This window comes from Lissotriton helveticus, chromosome 12, assembly GCF_964261635.1.
Source record: "Lissotriton helveticus chromosome 12, aLisHel1.1, whole genome shotgun sequence".
In the NCBI taxonomy this organism is placed as follows: Eukaryota; Metazoa; Chordata; class Amphibia; order Caudata; family Salamandridae; genus Lissotriton; species Lissotriton helveticus.
In genome coordinates, this window is record NC_136073.1 from 695992724 (window position 1) to 696012179 (window position 19456).

General features: G+C 51.9%; 1 long non-coding RNA gene across 1 annotated transcript; it reads left to right on the plus strand.

Moving 5' to 3' along the window:
• Positions 1 to 992: 992 nt before the first annotated feature.
• Positions 993 to 16980, plus strand: LOC144798408 (uncharacterized). The gene is made up of 3 exons (XR_013603534.1): positions 993 to 1544; positions 3412 to 3512; positions 16087 to 16980. It is a non-coding gene; the product is annotated as an uncharacterized LOC144798408 (long non-coding RNA).
• Positions 16981 to 19456: the final 2476 nt, after the last annotated feature.

A 19456-nucleotide genomic window follows, 5' to 3' on the forward strand; every position in this document is an offset into this window, starting at 1 on the left:
TCAATTTATTGTATGACATTTACTAAATCTAGGCCCCAAAAGATGATGCAGTGAGCAGTAGATGAGAGGTTAACGGAGCCTGAAAGGTGGATGTTTGTGGGGTGTTTATTTGGGGGGTGGCGAGTATTATGAAAAGTACAACAGTACTTTTGAACTATTTCAAATCTACCTAAGCATTGAGATATCAGTATGTTTTTTACAAATAAAAGTAGCTCACTCGCCACACACTTCAACATAGCCCCAAACTGACAGCAGCATTCTTGCCTTTGCCATATTTTTTTACATGCCTGATGAGAAGACTGTGCTTTGCTGTCATATTTATCAGGCTGTCTTATCTATTTAACACGAAGGCTAGCTTTCCTGCAAATATGCTTTACGATCCAGATAATACATTGGATAGCTAGCTCTGCTTGCATAGGCCCGAGTGTGTAGGATTTGTGTAAACTTCTATGTGGGTTGTTAAGGACACAGCTTTAGAGAGAGATCCCCCCCCCCCCATGGAAACAGTGTTGACATCAACAGCAGGAATCTAGTACACATATTCATTTTGTTTTCAGCTTGTCACAACTGCTATGTGTTCAGAGGACAAATGTCAGGCTATGTCTTTTGACAAATTTCTGCTAGTGACACATTTTTGCTTATACCTTTACCATGTAGATTGGTGTTCACAAAATTCCCAAACTTTAGAGTCAAAACATAATTGAAAAGTGGAATAGTTGTCAATCTTGTTGCGGTGGTACTGGTAAAGGACATGTGAAAACAGAGGATGTTAGCTGTAAGCAAAGGGCTGCTTTTAAAATAACCTCAGGCACTCAGCAGTGCACACATGCAATTGCAGAAAGGGCTGCTGGCCTCTGAACAGCCAGGCCTGTAATATGTAGTACCCGCTAGCCGGGAACTCCAACATGGATCCCGGCAGTTCTCTCCGCAGAGCAGCGGTCGGCAGTCCAGCGGAGGAGTGGTGCCCTCTGATGATGTCAGACGCCAAAGGTAAAGGCGCAGAGAACACTGGATCCTGGAGGACAGGAAAAGCGCGGTTCATCGGGGAAGAAGATACGGACGCGTACGTGGCGATAGGAGGGACCGGACACAAAACCACGGAGGAGTGCGTCAGCTTAACAGGAGCAGACTGCAGTGGAGGCTCGCTTCCAGAGCACACAAAGGCAGAAGTATCCGGAAGTCCCAGAGGAGGAGAGGACACTCTGATACCCACTGCTGTGGTTCAGGAGGACCACGGCTCCAGGCAAGTGCACTGGGTACAAATGTTAAGGAGACTGACGGGGTGGGGAGGAGTGAAAAAAGAGCCTGTGTAAAGAAAAGGTGAGGGGACCACCACTATCGATTGTTCCCTCACACCTTTTCCCTCACCCTGGTAACACCGCTCAGGCTGGTGACGGTAGTACTAACAAAGACCGGCAACATCTATGAACTGACCTTAGTTTTTGTTCTGTTCTTTGTTTCCACATCTGCCCTGGGACTGTGGGACCACCCTTAAAACCAAGAGAACCTGGAGGAAGCGGAACCCAAGGCGAAGGCTTTCCACGGTAACCAGAAATACTAGAGACATTCTCCCACCCCATCCAAGACTTTTCCCAGAACTACTTTTGATTTGGTTAGTTTGTCCTTTGATCTTGGACGTCTTTATGTGGCTATTAAAACTCCTTTAGGCATGAACTGCCTTGTCCCTTAACCCGTTGCGTGCGTCGGACGGCACCGGCCGTCCGACGACACAGTGGGCGTGTGCGGAGGATGGCCGGGGGCCGTCCGAAACATGCCCACTCATTAATTCCCCAGCACGGCAGCGGAATTTGCGCCGCGGTCAAGGGCTTAATCACCCGTTACCTAGCCTTCTTTTATGAAAATTTCTGTGTAACATCCAAAATAACCCCTTTCCGGCTCAGAACTTAAAACAAGTGGTGTCAGAAGTTGGATTTTGTCATCTGAGGCTGAAATATGACCCAACCCATTACCACGCAAGACATGATGAGCCAGCTGGCAGAAGGACAGAGACACTTACAGCTGGTCTTTGAACAACAAAGCCAAAATGCACAGAAAGAGAGAGCAGCATTTCAAACAGCCCTAAAAGAACAGGCAATGCTCCTCACAAATATCCAAAAAGTGCAAGACACTGCTATCCTGCGCCTTACCGACGTTATCTCCAGCACCAGGGTCCATCCTAATGTCCCTGGTAGTGTGTTACAGAAATTTCAGGAGGGTGACGACCCTGATTATTTCTTTACTAATTTAGAAAGGGTAGCCACCACCACCATGTGGTCTCTGGAAAGGTGGGGTCAATATATTGCCCCGTTGTTGTCTGGCGAGTTACAAGCAGCGTATCAGGCTGCCAATGCGGCTGGGGTTACTCCATATCCAGATATAAAAAAACGATTTTAGAGAGATTAGGCTGCGACCATGAATACTATAGAGCCCGTTTTTGTAAGGAGAAATGGGTGACAGGGGAAAACCCCAGGGCTCTCTTTTATAGAATCCGAGATCTGGGAACACAGTGGTTACAACCCCAAACCTCCACTATGGAGGAAATCACTCAAATGGTCTCCTTGGAACAATACTTAGAAGCTTTACCCGTAGATACCAGAGCTTGGGTAAAACAGCATCCAAACCTGACAGCTCACATTGCCGTGGAATTGACTTGTGCCTACCACAGTGCTCCTGATTTCAAAGCACGAACAGGAAAGGGACCTGTTGTTCTTCCCAAACCTTCTCCCCGAGTATCTAGTGACAGCGGAGACAGGCGTACTCCTTCCCTGAGCAGGCCTATGAATAAAGTCCTTCCTAAAAATCCCCAACTACCAGTGTGTCGCCAATGTTTCAGATGTGCCCAATGGGGTCACATAGCCCGCGATTGTCCCCTACAACCTGATACCACAGAACCCATGGAGGTAGGCTTATCCCGGGGCAGAATCCTAAGCACAGGAGAAGTGGGGGAATGATACAAGAAATCCATATGAGAGAATAGATGACCACTAGAGGCCTTACTCGACACAGGCTGTCACCATACCGTGGTTTCTCAGGAATTGGTCCCCTTAGCAAAAGCATGTGGAAATGAAAAAGTACTGGTCTCGTGGGTGCATGGAGATGTTAGGGCTTATCCTTTGGTAGAAATTCTGTTGGAAATAGATGGCTATCCACAGGTTTGAAAAGTAGGGGTAGTTCCCCAGGTTCCTGAAAGGGCACGTCTAGGTACTGCTGTTCCAAACTTTAATGAGTACTTAGCAATCGTAACAAACTTGTCCCTTGAAAAACACTGGTTACAAGAAGTCCCATTCTCCAAAGAACCTTTACAGAGTCCCCAGACCAGGGAAAAGAAACACAGAAGCAGGAAAAGGAAATATAAGGAATGGTATAATCAGGCTAGTCTACTTCTTTCCTCATGTATGCTTCCTTCCCCAGATAATGGGAATACCCCCTCTCGGAGTTTTCGAGCAGCACAGATGGAAGACAGCACCTTAGTGAACGCATGGAATCAAATGCAAGAAGCGGACCCTCATAAGGTAGGCCCATGTTTTTTATTAAAAGGGGCCTACTGCATAGGGCTACGGGAGGCGATGGGTCCCATTGTGAGCTACTGGTAATTCCTGTAGCATTCAGAGAACAAGCTCTACATTTAGCTCATTAACAAGTAGGAGGGGGACACTATGGTCGAGAACTTACCTTGAGGTATTTGTTGGAGCGATTTTATTGGCCAGGGATTTACAAGGAGACTGCTAGATTCTGTGCTACCTGTCCTAAATGTCAATTAATCAACACTTCCAAAGTCAAAAAGGTACCTTTATAATCCTTACCACTGATCGACATACCCTTCCACAGAGTAGGTATGACCTGGTTGGTCCTTTGATTCCCTCTTCTAGAGGACATCGGTACATATTAGTCCTGGTGGACTATGCCACCTAATATCCCCAAGCCATACCTCTCACAAGCATGACCACCCTTACAGTAGCCCAGGCCATGATTTCCTTCTTCTCCCGTGTGGGGTTCCCCCAGGAGATACTGACAGACCAGGGGACTCCTTTCATGGCTAAATTAATGAAGGAAATCTGTAAACTGCTAGGAGTACGTCACATCAGAACGGCTGTATATCACCCCCAGACGGATGGGTTAGTGGAAAGGTACAATCAAACCATAAAAAAACATACTCCAAAAACTGATCAGTGAGACAGGGAAGGATTGGGACCGTAAACTTCCCCTTGTTCTCTTTGCTATCAGGTCACATGAAGAGAAATCAACAGGATTTAGCCCCTTTGAACTCCTGTTTGGCAGGAAATACCGAACACTGCTCGAAATGGCAGCAGAACAGTAGACAGAAGAGGAGACGATATTAGACCCCTTTTAGGATACATGCAAACCTTGAAGGAAACCCTAGCGTCCCTGTGGGACACCATGCATTAAAATATGGACAAAGCACAAACGACTCAGAAGGAACAATATGACTGACATATTAAGATGCAGACTTTAGACATAGGAGACAAAGTGTTAATCCTTCTGCCCTCATCCGAAAAGAACTGTTAGCCACATGGCAAGGGCCCTATGTAGTCACCAAAAAGGTAACTCCTGTTTCATATAGAGTTGCAGTGCCCCATACAGGGAACTACGGGCAAACATATCACATAAATCTCCTAAAAGAATGGGAGGAATCTGATGACCTCCCAGGAGATTCAGTTGTCACCATACAACAGGTAACCCTCTCTAAACCACTCAAAATACATGCAGGGAGTGGAACAGACACAGAAAATGAGGTACCTAACATGGGATCAGAACTTTCCCTTGAACAAAAGAAACAAGTACAATAGTTACTCAACGGGTTTACGGGATTACGTTCTAGTAAACCAGGACGAATCCCATTGGTAGCACACGATATCTTAACCTCAGAAGGGAAGATGATCAATCTAAAACCCTACCGAATACCAGAAGCAAGACGTGTAACGATAGAACAAGAAGTAGAAGCAATGCTTAAGGCAGACATTATTGAGCCTTCTCAGAGGGCTTGGCGCTCTCCCATTGTTTTAGTGCCCAAACCAGACAGTAGTATTCGTTTTTGTATTGACTTTCGTCAATTGAATGACCACTCAAAATTCAACAACTATCCAATGCCACGAGTGGATAATTAATAGAGAGGTTAGGGGAAGCATGAGTCATGTCTACTATTGACATAACCAAAGGATATTGGCAAATTCCCCTAACCAGATCAGCAAGGGGAAAGAATGCTTTTTCTACACCGTCTGGGCTCTATCACTTCAAAGTAATGCCCTTTGGACTTCACGGAGGCCCCACGACTTTTCAGCGGTTAATGGATGTGATACTTAAAGCCCATCAATAATATGCTGTGGCATATTTAGATTATATTGTCGTCCATATCCCAGACTGGGAGACCCACTTAAGTCATCTGTGAAGCATGTTCAACACTCTGACTCAGGCAGGACTGATTTTAAATCCCAAAAAGACTACACTTGGTACATATCAAATCGAGTATTTAGGGTACACGATCAGCAGACAGGAGATTAAACCTCAACACAACAAGCTGGAGGCTATACAAAACATTCTGCCACCCAGCAACCGAAAAGAAGTAAGGGCCTTCTTCGGGTTAGTAGGATACTAGCGTAGATTCTTACCACAGTTCTCGGGGTAACCAGTCCTCTCGCAGATCTACTTAGGCACACCAGCACCCGACACAAGATACAATGGGGGGCAGCTCAGGAACACAGTTTTAGATCACTAAAACAGCTGGTATGTGCAGGAGAGTACGGTCAGTTTCCTATGGGTACCCCCACTTTTTGATGTGATTCTCTAGTTTTTCGACTTTAGTGTGGCTGTGGACCTGCTAATCAGGCCAACAGCCCAGCTGTTCTCTCTCTAAATTGATACCATGTACTTTAGGTACATACCAGATTGGTTACTGGGTCACCCTTGTGAGCCCCTGTATAGTGTACCATAGGTACCCAGGGCATAGGTGCACCCTAGGCCTACCAGGGGCTGGAGCATGTATTGTTCCACCCCTGGTTTGCCTTCCAAGCTGACACCACCGGTCTGTTCACACAGCCTGGGTAAGGTGGTGTAATCACCCCTTACTTAGATATAGTATACCTATATCTATGTACCTATATAGACACATATACACCTATAAGCCACTCCTAAGGCAGACCTCAACAATCCGGGAGGTAGAGTGCTTGGTTTTATGTGAGAGAGTGCCCTAGCAAGGCGGAGGGGAGAAGGGTGCAAGGCGGAGGGGAGAGGGGTGCAAGGTGGAGGGGAGAAGGGTGCAAGGTAGAGGGTAGAAGGGTGCAAGGCAGAGGAGAGAAGGGAGCAAGGTAGAGGGGAGAAGGGTGCAAGGTAGAGAGGAGAAGGGTGCAAGGTAGAGAAGGGTGCAAGGCGGAGGGGAGAAGGGTGCAAGGCAAAGGGAAAAAGGGTGCAACGGGGAGGGGGAAAAGGGTGCAAGGCAGAGAGGAGAAGGGTGCAAGGCAGAGAGGAGAAGGGTGCAAGGCAGAGAGGAGAAGGGTGCAAGGCGGAGGGGAGAAGGGGAGAAGGGTGCAAGGCAGAGAGGAGAAGGGTGCAAGGCAGAGGGGATAAGGGTGCAACAGGGAGGGTGAGAAGAGTGCAAGGCAGAGGGGTGAAGGATGCAAGGCATAGAGGAAAAGGGAGCAAGGCAGAGGGGAAAAGGGTGTAGGGTAGAGGGGAGAAGGGTGCAAGACAGAGAGGAAAGGGTGCAAGCCAGAGAGGAGAAGGGTGCAAGGTAGAGAAGGGTGCAAGGCAGAGGGGAGAAGGGTTCAAGGCAGAGGGAAGAAGGGTGCAAGGCAGAGGGAAGAAGGGTGCAAGGCAGAGAGGAGAAGGGTGCAAGGCAGAGGGGAGAAAGGTGCAAGGCAGAGAGGAGAAGGGTGCAAGGCAGAGGGGAGATGGGTGCAAGGTCGAGAAGGGTGCAAGGCAGAGGGGAGAAGGGTGCAAGGCAGAGAGGAGAAGGGTGCAAGGCAGAGAGGAGAAGGATGCAAGGTAGAGAAGGGTACAAGGCGGAGGGGAAAAGGGTGCAAGGCAGAGATAGAAGGGTGCAAGGCAGAGAGGAGAAGGTAGCAAGGTGGAGAGATGAAGGGTGCAAGGCAGAGGGAAGAATGGTGCAACGGTGAGGGGGAGAAGGGTGCAAGGCAGAGGGGAGAAGGGTGCAAGGTAGAGAAGGGTGCAAGGCGGAGGGGAGAAGGGTGCAAGGCAGAGGGGAGAAGGGTGCAACGGGGAGGGGGAGAAGGGTGCAAGGCAGAGGGGAGAAGGGTGCAAGGTAGAGGAGAAAAGGGAGCAAGGCAGAGGGGAGAAGGGTGCAAGGCAGAGGGAAGAAGGGGCAAGGCAGAGAGGAGAAGGGTGCAAGGCAGAGAGGAGAAGGGTGCGAGGCAAAGGGGAGAAGGGTGCAAGGCAGAGGGGAGAAGGGTGCATGGCAGAGGGGATAATGGTGCAAGGTAGAAAAGGGTGCAAGGCGGAGGAGGAGTAGGGTGCAAGGCAGAGGGGAGAAGGGTGCAAGGCAGAGAGGAGAAGGGTGCATGGTGGAGGGGAGAAGGTTGCAAGGCAGAGGGGAGAAGGGTGCAAGGCAGAGGGAGAAGGGTGCAAGGCAGAGAGGAGAAGGGTGCATGGTGGAGGGAAGAAGGTGGCAAGGCAGAAGGGAGAAGGGTGCAAGGTAGAGAAGGGTGCAAGGCAGAGGGGAGAAGGGTGCAAGGCAGAGGGAAGAAGGGTGCAAGGCAAAGAGGAGAAGGGTGCAAGGCAGAGGGGAGAAGGGTGCAAGGCAGAGGGGAGAAGGGTTAAAGGCAGAGGGGAGAAGGGTGCAAGGCAGAGGGGAGAAGGGTGCAAGGCAAAGGGGAGAAGGGTGCAAGGTAGAAAAGGGTGCAAGGCGGAGGTGGAATAGGGTGCAAGGCAGAGTGGAGAAGGGTGCAAGGCAGAGGGGAGAAGGGTGCAAGGCAGAGGAGAGAAGGCTGCAAGGCAGAGGGGAGAGGGGGCAAGGCAGAGGGGAGAAACGTGCAAGGCAGAGGGGAGAAGGGTGCAAGGCAGAGGGAAGAAGGGTGCAAGGCAGAGAGGAGAAGGGTGCAAGGCAGTGGGGAGAAGGATGCAAGGTAGAGAAGGGTGCAAGGCAGAAGGGTGCATGGCAGAGGGGAGAAGGGTGCAAGGTAAAGAGGAGAAGGGCGCAAGGCAGAGGGGATAAGGGTGTAAGGCAGAGGAGAGAAGGCTGCAAGGCAGAGGGGAGAGGGGGCAAGGCAGAGGGGAGAAACGTGCAAGGCAGAGGGGAGAAGGGTGCAAGGCAGAGGGAAGAAGGGTGCAAGGCAGAGAGGAGAAGGGTGCAAGGCAGTGGGGAGAAGGATGCAAGGTAGAGAAGGGTGCAAGGCAGAAGGGTGCATGGCAGAGGGGAGAAGGGTGCAAGGTAAAGAGGAGAAGGGCGCAAGGCAGAGGGGATAAGGGTGCAACAGGGAGGGTGAGAAGAGTGCAAGGCAGAGGGGTGAAGGATACAAGGCATAGGGGAAAAGGGAGCAAGGCAGAGGGGAAAAGGGTGTAAGGTAGAGGGGAGAAGGGTGCAAGACAGAGAGGAAAGGGTGCAAGCCAGAGAGGAGAAGGGTGCAAGGTAGAGAAGGGTGCAAGGCAGAGGGGAGAAGGGTTCAAGGCAGAGGGAAGAAGGGTGCAAGGCAGAGGGAAGAAGGGTGTAAGGCAGAGAGGAGAAGGGTGCAAGACAGAGGGGAGAAAGGTGCAAGGCAGAGAGGAGAAGGGTGCAAGGCAGAGGGGAGAAGGGTGCAAGGTGGAGAAGGGTGCAAGGCAGAGGGGAGAAGGGTGCAAGGCAGAGAGGAGAAGGGTGCAAGGTAGAGAAGGGTGCAAGGCGGAGGGGAGAAGGGTGCAAGGCAGAGGGGAAAAGGGTGCAAGGCAGAGATAGAAGGGTGCAAGGCAGAGAGGAGAAGGTAGCAAGGTGGAGAGATGAAGGGTGCAAGGCAGAGGGAAGAATGGTGCAACGATGAGGGGGAGAAGGGTGCAAGGCAGAGGGGAGAAGGGTGCAAGGTAGAGAAGGGTGCAAGGCGGAGGGGAGAAGGGTGCAAGGCAGAGTGGAGAAGGGTGCAAGGCAGAGGGGAGAAGGGTGCAACGGGGAGGGGGAGAAGGGTGCAAGGGTGCAAGGCAGAGGGGAGAAGGGTGCAAGGTAGAGGAGAAAAGGGAGCAAGGCAGAGGGGAGAAGGGTGCAAGGCAGAGGGAAGAAGGGGCAAGGCAGAGAGGAGAAGGGTGCAAGGCAGAGAGGAGAAGGGTGCGAGGCAAAGGGGAGAAGGGTGCAAGGCAGAGGAGAGAAGGGTGCAAGGCAGAGGGGATAATGGTGCAAGGTAGAAAAGGGTGCAAGGCGGAGGAGGAGTAGGGTGCAAGGCAGAGGGGAGAAGGGTGCAAGGCAGAGAGGAGAAGGGTGCAAGGCGGAGGGGAGAAGGGTGCAAGGCAGAGAGGAGAAGGGTGCAAGGCAGAGGGGATAAGGGTGCAACAGGGAGGGTGAGAAGAGTGCAAGGCAGAGGGGTGAAGGATGCAAGGCATAGGGGAAAAGGGAGCAAGGCAGAGGGGAAAAGGGTGTAAGGTAGAGGGGAGAAGGGTGCAAGACAGAGAGGAAAGGGTGCAAGCCAGAGAGGAGAAGGGTGCAAGGTAGAGAAGGGTGCAAGGTAGAGGGGAGAAGGGTTCAAGGCAGAGGGAAGAAGGGTGCAAGGCAGAGGGAAGAAGGGTGCAAGGCAGAGAGGAGAAGGGTGCAAGACAGAGGGGAGAAAGGTGCAAGGCAGAGAGGAGAAGGGTGCAAGGTGGAGAAGGCTGCAAGGCAGAGGGGAGAAGGGTGCAAGGCAGAGAGGAGAAGGGTGCAAGGCAGAGAGGAGAAGGATGCAAGGTAGAGAAGGGCACAAGGCGGAGGGGAAAAGGGTGCAAGGCAGAGATAGAAGGGTGCAAGGCAGAGAGGAGAAGGTAGCAAGGTGGAGAGATGAAGGGTGCAAGGCAGAGGGAAGAATGGTGCAACGGTGAGGGGGAGAAGGGTGCAAGGCAGAGGGGAGAAGGGTGCAAGGTAGAGAAGGGTGCAAGGCGGAGGGGAGAAGGGTGCAAGGCAGAGGGGAGAAGGGTGCAACGGGGAGGGGGAGAAGGGTGCAAGGGTGCAAGGCAGAGGGGAGAAGGCTGCAAGGTAGAGGGAAGAAGGGGCAAGGCAGAGAGGAGAAGGGTGCAAGGCAGAGAGGAGAAGGGTGCGAGGCAAAGGGGAGAAGGGTGCAAGGCAGAGGGGAGAAGGGTGCAAGGCAGAGGGGATAATGGTGCAAGGTAGAAAAGGGTGCAAGGCGGAGGAGGAGTAGGGTGCAAGGCAGAGGGGAGAAGGGTGCAAGGCAGAGAGGAGAAGGGTGCATGGTGGAGGGGAGAAGGTTGCAAGGCAGAGGGGAGAAGGGTGCAAGGCAGAGGGAGAAGGGTGCAAGGCAGAGAGGAGAAGGGTGCATGGTGGAGGGGAGAAGGTTGCAAGGCAGAAGGGAGAAGGGTGCAAGGTAGAGAAGGGTGCAAGGCAGAGGGGAGAAGGGTGCAAGGCAGAGGGAAGAAGGGTGCAAGGCAAAGAGGAGAAGGGTGCAAGGCAGAGGGGAGAAGGGTGCAAGGAAGAGGGGAGAAGGGTTAAAGGCAGAGGGGAGAAGGGTGCAAGACAGAGGGGATACTGGTGCAACGGGGAGGGGGAGAAGGGTGCAAGGCAGAGGGGAGAATGGTGCAAGGCAGAGAGAAGAAGGGTGCAAGGCATAGGGGAGAAGGGTGCAAGGCAAAGAGGAGAAGGGTGCAAGCTGGAGAGGAGAAGGGTGCAGACAGAGGGGAGACTGGTGCAACGTGGAGGGGGAGAAGGGTGCAAGGCGGAGGGGAGAAGGGTGCAAAGCAGAGGGAAGAAGGGTACAAGGCAGAGGGTTGAAGGGTGCAAGGCAGAGGGGAGAGGGGTGCAACAGGGAGGGGAGAAGGGTACAAGGCGGAGGGGAGAAGGGTACAAGGTAGATGGTAGAAGGGTGCAAGGCAGAGAGGAGAAGGGTTCAAGGTAGAGAAGGGTGCAAGGCAGAGAGGAGAGGGTTGCGAGGCAGAGGGGAGAAGGGTGCAAGGCAGAGAGGAGAAGGGTACAAGGCAGTGAGGAGTGGGGAGAAGGGTGCAAGGCAGAGAGGAGAAGGGTGCAAGGTAGAGAAGGGTGCAAGGCAGAGAGGAGAAGGGTGTAAGACAGAGAGGAAAAGGGTGCAAGGTAGAGAAGGGTGCAAGGCGCAGGGGGAGAAGGGTGCAAGGCAGAGGGGAGAAGGGTGCAAGGCAGAGAGGAGAAGGGTGCAAGGCAGAGGGGAGAAGGGTGCAAGGCAGAGGGGGGAAGGGTGCAAGGCAGAGGGGAGAAGGGTGCAAGGCAGAGGAGAGAATGGTGCAAGGCAGAGGGGAGAATGGTACAAGGTAGAAAAGGGTGCAAGGCGGAGTGGAGAAGGGTGCAAGGCAGAGAGGAGAAGGGTGCATGGTGGGGAGATGAAGGGTGCAAGGCAGAGGGTAGAATGGTGCAACGGTGAGGGGGAGAATGGTGCAACGGGGACAGGGAGAAGGGTGCAAGGCGGAGGGGAGAAGGGTGCAAGGCGGAGAGGAGAAGGGTGCAACGTGGAGGGGGAGAAGGGTGCAAGCCAGAGGGGAGAAGGGTGCAAGGCAGAGGGGAGAATGGTGCAAGGTAGAAAAGGGAGCAAGGCGGAGGGGAGAAGGGTGCAAGGCGGAGAGGAAAAGGGTGCAACAGGGAGGGGGAGAAGGGTGCAAGGCAGAGGGGAGAAGGGTGCAAGGCAGAGGGGAGAAGGGTGCAAGGCAGAGAGGAGAAGGGTGCAAGGCAGAGAGGAGAAGGGTGCATGGCGAAGGGGAGAAGGGTGCAAGGCAGAGGGGAGAAGGGTGCAAGGCAAAGAGCAGAAAGGTGCATGGTGGAGAGGAGAAGGGTGCAAGACAGAGGGGATACTGGTGCAACGGGGAGGGGGAGAAGGGTGCAAGGTGGTGGGGAGAATGGTGCAAGGTGGAGAGGAGAAGGGTGCAAGGCAGAGGGGAGAATGGTGCAACGGGGAGAGGGAGAAGGGTGTAAGCCGTATGGGAGAAGTGTGCAAGGCAGAGGGGAGAAGGGTGCAAGGCAGAGGGGAGAAGGGTGCAAGGCAGAGAGGAGATGGGTGCAAGGCAGAGAGGAGAAGGATGCAAGGCAGAGGGGAGAAGGGTGCAAGGCAGAGAGAAGAAGGGTGCAAAGTAGAGAAGGGTGCATGGCGGAGGGGAGAAGGGTGCAAGGCAGAGGGGAGAAGGGTGCAAGGCAAAGAGCAGAAAGGTGCATGGTGGAGAGGAGAAGGGTGCAAGACAGAGGGGATACTGGTGCAACGGGGAGGGGGAGAAGGGTGCAAGGTGGAGCGGAGAAGGGTGCAATGTGGAGAGGAGAAGGGTGCAAGGCAGAGGGGAGAATGGTGCAACGGGGAGAGGGAGAAGGGTGTAAGCCGTATGGGAGAAGGGTGCAAGGCAGAGGGGAGAAGGGTGCAAGGTGGAGAGGAGAAGGGTGCAGGGCAGAGGGGAGAATGGTGCAACAGGGAGGGGGAGAATGGTGCAAGGCAGAGGGGAGAAGGGTACAAGGTAGAGGGGAGAAGGGTGCAAGTCAGAGGGGAGAAGGGTGCAACAGGGAGGGGGAGAAGGGTGCAAGGCAGAAGGGAGAAGGAGGCAAGGCAGAGAGGAGAAGGGTGCAAGGCAGAGAGGAGAAGGGTTCAAGTTAGAGAAGGGTGCAAGGCAAAGGGGAGAAGGGTGCAAGGCAGAGGGGAGAAGGGTGCAAGGCAGAGAGGAGGTGGGTGCAAGGCAGAGGTGAGAAGGGTGCAAGGCAGAGAGGAGAAGGGTGCAAGGTAGAGAAGGGTGCAAGGCAGAGAGGAGAAGGGTGGAAGGCAGAGAGGAGAAGGGTTCAAGGTAGAGAAGGGTGCAAGGCGCAGGGGAGAAGGGTACAAGGCAGAGAGGAGAAGGGTGCAAGGCAGAGGGGAGAAGGGTGCAAGGCAGAGAGGAGAAGGGTGCAAGGCAGAGGGGAGAAGGGTGCAAGGCAGAGAGGAGAAGGGTGCAAGGCAGAGGGGAGAAGGGTGCATGGCAGAGGGGAGAAGGGTGCAAGGCAGAGGGGAGAATGGTGCAAGGCAGGGGGGAGAATGGTGCAAGGTAGAAAAGGGGGCAAGGGAAGGGGGAGAAGGGTGCAAGGGGGAGGGCCAGAAGGGTGCAAGGGGGAGGGCGAGAAGGGTGCAAGGCAGAGGGGAGAAGGGTGCAAGGGGGATGGTGATGAAGTTAAAAATGTGCCCCTGGAAACATTTCTGCGGACGCCCATGGAACGCACACTACTTTGTGAAAGAGAGTGGGAGAGAGTGGAGAGAGAGTGGAGAGAGAGAGAGAGTTGAGAGAGAGAGTGGAGAGAGAGTGGAGAGAGACAGTGGAGGGAGAGGGAGAGAGAAGGTGGAGAGAGAGAGTCGAGAGAGAGAGACAGTCGAGAGAGAGTCGAGAGAGAGGAGAAAGAGAGAGTGGAGAGAGACAGTGGAGAGAGAGAGAGTGAGAGTAGAGAGAGAGGGTGGAGAGAGAGAGAGTGGAGAGAGTGAAGAGAGTGGAGAGAGAGAGAGTGGAGAGAGAGAGAGAGTAGAGAGAGAGTGGAGAGAGAGGCAGTGGAGAGAGAGTGGAGAGAGAGTATACAGAGTGGAGGGGGACAGTGGAGAGAAAGTGGAGAGAGAGAGAGTAGAGAGAGAGTGGAGAGAGAGTGGAGGAAGAGAGAATGGAGAGAGAGTAGAGAGAGAGAGTGGAGAGAGAGAGAGAGTGGGGAGAGAGAGTGGAGAGAGAGTGGAGAGAGAGTGGAGAGAGACAGTGGAGAGAGAGTAGAGAGCGAGTGGAGAGACAGTGGAGAGAGTGAGCGAGAGAGAGTGGAGAGAGAGACAGTGGAGAGAGAGAGACAGTGGAGAGAGAGTGGGGAGAGAGAGTGGAGAGAGAGAGTGGAGAGATTGGAGAGAGAGAGAGAGAGAGGAGAGTGGAGAGAGAGTGGAATGAGACAGTAGAGAGAGAGAGTGGAGAGAGAGAGACTGGAGAGAGAGTTGAGAGAGGGTGGAGAGAGAGTGGAGAGAGTGGAGAGAGAGTGGAGAGATAGAGAGAGTGAAGAGAGAGTGGAGAGAGAGTGGAAAGAGAGAGGAGAGAGAGTGGAGAGAGACAGTGGAGATGGAGAGAGAGTGGAGAGAGAGTGGAGAGAGAGAGAAGGGAGAGAGGGTACAGAGAGAGAGAGTGGGGAGAGAGTGGGGAGAGAGTAGAGAGAGAGTGGAGGGAGACAATGGAGAGATAGTGGAGAGAGAGTGGAGAGAGAGGAGTGAGAGAGTGGAGAGAGAGTAGAGAGAGAGAAAGTGGAGAGAGAGAGACAGTGGAGAGACAGTGGAGAGAGAGAGAGAGTGGAGATAGAGTGGACAGAGTTGAGAGAGAGAATGGAGAGAGAGAGAGAGAGAGAGAGAGAGAGAGAGAGAGAGAGAGAGAGGAGAGAGAGTAGAGACTGACTGACTGACTCAGAGACTGAATACTGACTGACCGAGAGATTGACTTGCTGAGAATCTGACTGAGAGAGAGAGAGAGACTGGCTGACTGAGAGAGTGACTGACTGACTGACTGACAGAGAGAGAGAGAGAGAGAGACTGATTGAGAGTGAGACTGACTGACAGAGAAAGAGACTGACTGACTGAGGTAGAGAGATACTGACTGACAGAGAGAGATAGAATGATTGACTGCGAGAGAGACTGACTGACTGAGAGAGACTGACTGAGAAAGAGACTGACTGAGAGAGACTGACTGAGAGAGAGAGAGAGAGAGAGAGAGAGAGAGAGACTGACTGAGGTAGAGAGAGAATGACTGACTGAGAGAGACTGACTGACTGGGAGAGAGAGAGAGACTGACTGACAGAGAGAGAGACTGACAGAGAGAGAGAGAGACTGACTGACAGAGAGACTGACTGACAGAGACTGACAGAGAGAGAGACTGAGAGACTGACCGACAGAGAGAGAGACTGACTGACAGAGAGAGACTGACTTGGAGAGAGAGAGAGAGACTCACAGAGAGAGATTGACTGAGAGAGAGACTGACAGAGAGAGACTGACTGACACAGAGCGAGAGACTGACTGACAGAGAGAGAGAGACTGACAGAGAGAGTCACTGACTGAGAGAGAGACTGACTGAGAGAGACTGGCTGAGTGCGAGAGAGAGAGAGAATGACTGACTGAGAGAGACTGACAGAGAGAGAGAGAGACTGTCTGAAAGACTGACTGACTGAGAGAGAGAGAGACTGAGAGAGAAAGGCTGAGAGAGAGAGATGGACAGAGAGACTGACAGAGAGAGGGACTGACAGTGAGAGAGACTGACAGAGAGAGAGACTGAGAGAGAGACTGACAGAGAGAGGGAATGACAGAGAGAGACTGACTAAGAGAGAGAGACTGACTGACTGAGACAGACTGATTTAGAGACTGACTGAGAGAGACACTGACTAAGAGAGAGACTGATTGACAGAGAGAGAGACTGACTGACTGAGAGAGAGCCTGACTGAGAGAGAGAGAGAGAGAGAGAATGACAGAGAGAGACTGGCTGACAGAGAGAGAGACTGACTGAGAGAGAGAGACTGGCTGACATAGAGAGAGACACTGACTGACTGAGAGAAACTGACAGAGAGAGACTGTGAGAGACTGGCTGACAGAAAGGGAGAGACTGACTGACTGAAAGAGACTGACAGAAAGAGAGAGATAGAGAGACTGACAGAGAGAGACTGACTGACACAGAGAGAGAGACTGACTGACAGAGAGAGACTGACAAAGAGAGTCACTGACTGAGAGAGAGACTGACTGAGAGAGACTGGCTGAGTGCGAGAGAGAGAGAGAATGACTGACTGAGAGAGACTGACAGAGAGAGAGAGAGAGAGAGAGAGAGAGAGAGAGAGAGAGAGAGACTGTCTGGAAGACTGACTGACTGAGAGAGAGAGAGACTGAGAGAGAGAGGCTGAGAGAGAGAGACGGACAGAGAGACTGACAGAGAGAGGGACCCCGAAGACTTTTCTTTGAATCTAACTTACTTTCCTGGTTGCTCCAGGCTTGCTCCGACTTCCCTGCAAAGGAGAAGTTCCTCAGACCTTGCTGGTCTGCACCAAAGCCCATCTCGACTTCCTGCGTGGGTTGCGTTTGCCACGGCTTGTTGGGTCCAATCTGGATACCGATGCCACAGTCAACTAGATCCTTTGTGGGACAGCTTGAATCCAGCTCCTGGTCATCGTTGACGCCTTCTGATCCTCGTGGCTGAAGAGACAAGCTTCACCTCCTCACCTGAAATCACCCGACATCTGGTGGCATCTTCCTATCACCGCCCTGGTCACTGGCAAGTGACCCAGACTCTGTCCCTTCTGCTTTCAGGTTCTACAGATCTTCGATCCACCCTTGGATCCACCAGGACAATTTTCCTCTGGTCGCCTGCAGCACTTCTTTGGAGATCTCTATTGAAATCAACGACGAAACATGACAACAAAAGAGACCTATGCACCCGGCTTCCGTGCGTGAGGTAACACGAGTACTCTGGTAGTCTCGAGGGCATTGGCCCTCCTAGTGTCTAAGTCCATAAGGGTTCCATAGTAGTTTATTTAGAAGTGTTCTTAAATTGTAAATTTGTAACTTGTTCGTTTCCCATAGAAAGTCAATGATAACCCGCGGCTGTGTTTAGCCACTACACGCGACTCCCATGGGCCTCCTACTTTCCAACCTTTGATTGTTTAGAGTAGCCCCAGCGATTCCACAGGCCCCAGGCTGCTTTCTAATTCTCACGTGGTTCTTATACCACTATTTTAGTATATGGTTTGTGAGGCCCCTGGGGCAAAACGTATACTGTGCAACTTATCGTATACCAATTAAGTAACTTGTATTGTACTTTTACCTCGGACCTCATAAAGAGTGCAGTGGGGTTGTGTTTAGAATAAATACATACATATTTGATATATACCTTGTGTGGTGTGCTTTCATTTGGTACTCAAGGGATTATAATTGGTAAAACAACTCGATTAATTCGCTCTCTGAAGTCTTAGCCTGAAGACTGCTCGTCACTGCAACCCCTAGGATAGCTTTCTATAAGGTTGACTTTACAACCACCATCAATAAGGGTCGATTAGACTGGTACAAGGTGCCCACTAGAACTAGTGGACATCATATGCCAGGCTAACTTCTCACAGTATGTAATGCCCCTGTCCTTACATGCCCCGACTTCCAGAAATCCTTTGTGTTACAGACAGATGCCTCGGACCGAGGTCTCGGGGCAGTCCTATCGCAACCTGATTCCCAGGGCCTCGTATGTCCCGTATTATACCTCAGGAGGAAACTGTTCCCAAGGGAGAGATGTTCTGCCACAATGGAAAAAGAATGCCTAGCAGTAAAATGGGCCATGGAATCCCTCCAGTACTATCAGTTAGGACGTTCTTTTTTCCTGTTAACAGATCACGCACCCTTGACCTGGCTAGCCACCCACAAAGGCACTAATGCAAAAGTATTGTGCTGGTTCTTAGCTGTGCAGCCCTTTTCGTTTCAGACTTTACACCACCCTGGAAAACTGCAGGGGAACGTTGACTATCCATCCCATTTTCCTGTAACTGAATGGCCAGATCGTCCATCCCGAGAGGAAAGGCAGCGTAATATGGAGTCCCCGCTAGCTGGGAACTCCAACATGGATCCTGGCAGTTCTCTCCACGGAGCAGCTTTCGGAGGTCCAGTGGAGGAGTGGCACCCTAAGATGACGTCAGATGCCAAAGGTTAAGGCGCAGAGAACACAGGATCGGGGAGGACAGGAATAGCGCAAATAATCGAGGGAGAAGATCCGGACGTGGACATAGCGATATGAGGGACCAGACACAGAACCACAGAGAAGTGAGTCAACTTAACAGGAGCAGACTGCAGTGGAAGCTCGCTTCCAGAGCACACAAAGGCGAAAGTATCCGGCGTCCCAGAGGGGAGAGGACGCCTCAATACCCACTGCTGCGATCCAGGTAGACCGTGGCTCCAGGCAAGTGCACTGGGTACAAATGTTAAGGAGACTGATGGGGCGGGGAGGAATGAAAAAGAAGCCCGAGTTAAGAAAAGGGAAGGGGCCACCACTATCGATCGTTCCCTCACACCTTTTCATCACCCTGGTGACACCTCTCAGGCTGGTAATGGTAGCACTTACAAAGACCAGCTACGTCTATAAACCGACCTTAGTTTTTGTTCTGTTCTTTGTTTCCACATCTTCCCTGGGTCGGCGGGACCACCCGAACAACCAAGAGAACCTGGAATAAGGGGAACCCAAGGCGAAGGCTTTTTACGGGAACCGGAAATACTAGAGACATTCTCCCACCCCATCCAAGACTTTTCCCATAACTACTTTTGATTTTGTTACTTTGTCCTTTGATCTTGGACGTCTTTATTTGGCTATTAAAACTCCTTTAGGCAGGAACTGCCTTGTCCCTTAATCATCCGTTACCTCTTTTATGAAAACTTCTGTGTGACACCCAAAAGAACCCCTTTCCGGCTCAGAACTTACAACAAGGCCCTATATACTAGGGACTTATAGGTAGGTTTAATCCCCCTACCCTATTATCTACTAGGGACTTATAGGGTAGGTCATGCCAAAGGTGAGTGCACCCTTTTATATATTTTATCCTAATGCATGTGTGTTTTCAACTTAACACTGGGTCTGGTTAGACTGAGCCTTTAAGACTTCTACCAATGAGAACTTCTGAAGTGTGCTAGTTCAGAGAAAAAGTATAATTTCAAACCATAGCACTAAAACTAATATTACTGGAGTAAAAAACCTGTTACTTCCGAGGCCACTCTTGTGCAATCAGGTTCATCTCTGCCCTGGATCTGTAGAGTTTGTTGATCACCAGTGGTATGAGAGGGACTGGTGGAAAAGCATGGAGTAATTTCTCTGACCAGTCAATCAAAAGTGCATTCCCTCTGGGGCCTGATTGAGGGTGTCTGGATGCGAAGGCGTGTCATTTTGCCTTTGCTGTGTCCGCAAATAAGTCGATGTGTGGAGAACCCCATCCCTGAAAAATATCTTGTGTTATCTTGTCTTTTGCCACCCCGTTGTGCGCTTCGACGAAGTTTTGGCTTAGGTCATCCTCTTGTGCATTGAGGGCACTTGGAAGGTGAACTGCAGATATGGACATGTTCCAAGCCAATAGCCATTTCCAAATCTCTTGCGCCTCCAGAGACAGGGGGTCTGGATCTGGTCTCCCCTTGTTTGCTCGGGTAATACATCGTTGTGGTATTGTTCGTCTGTAAACCAGCACGGAACTTGACTCTATGGAGGGAAAGAACACCTTGAGAGCCAGATGTACCACTGTGTTGTAACATGTTGATGTGGTAAGTTTTCTCCTTTTCTGACCACATCCCCTGGACTTCAAGAGATCCCATATCAGCACCCCAGCCCTGAAGGGACGCAT